The sequence below is a fragment of the Papaver somniferum genome, chromosome 4 (genome assembly GCF_003573695.1).
Source record: "Papaver somniferum cultivar HN1 chromosome 4, ASM357369v1, whole genome shotgun sequence".
Taxonomy (NCBI): Eukaryota; Viridiplantae; Streptophyta; class Magnoliopsida; order Ranunculales; family Papaveraceae; genus Papaver; species Papaver somniferum.
In genome coordinates, this window is record NC_039361.1 from 22,724,038 (window position 1) to 22,724,970 (window position 933).

The window sequence follows — 933 nt, forward strand, 5'->3', positions numbered from 1 at the left end:
TGGCATGTGCCAATGGCGTGTGTGGCGGCTTGGCCCTAAGTTTGCACTGCTTGGCATGCTAGGTCGCAAGCGTCGCTTGGCATATGCCAATGGCGCGTGTGGCAGATTGGACCTCGATTTGCACGGCTTGGCATGCTAGGTCGCAAGCGTCGCTTGGCATGTGCCAATGGCGCGTGTGGCGGCTTGGACCTAGGTTTGCACGGCTTGGCATGTTAGGTCGCAAGCGTCGCTTGGCATGTTCCAATGGCGCGTGTGGCGGCTTGGCTCTAGGTTTGCACGGCTTGGCATGGTAGGTCACAAGCGTATCTTGTCATGTACCAATGGCGCGTGTGGCGCAATGATTGTGCAGCTCGAATTTGGCACGGTTTCCATGAAGCGCAATGATTGTGCGGCTTGGTTTTGTCATGGTTTCCATGATGCGCAGTGATTGTGCGGCTTTGGTTTTGGCATAGTTGCCATTATGCGCATCGATTGTACGGCTTTGGTTTTGGCATAGTTGCCATGATGCGCAGCGATTGTGCGGCTTTGGTTTTGGCATAGTTTCCATGATGCGCAGCGATTGTGCGACTTTGGTTTTCGCATAGTTGCCATGATGCACAACTATTGTGCGGCTTTGGTTTTGGCATAGTTTCCATGATGCGCAGCGATTGTGCGGCTTAGGGTTTTGTGTGTCGAATCCCTAGTTTAGCATTTGAAAAAAGATACCCTGGTAATTTTTTACATAAGTGCATTAAATGTTCTAATAAATGTGTTTAGCGTCACCGATGACGTCATGCTATGCGTAAGGTTTTACGATTTTACCCCTTGTCAAAAAACCACCATCAACACCTGCATCCTTAATTTATTTGAATTTTAGGCAACAAGTAACTAAATATTCAAAATTAGATAAGAAAAAGTGTTTGACGGTAGTAACGAAGGTATGCACCTTTGTTA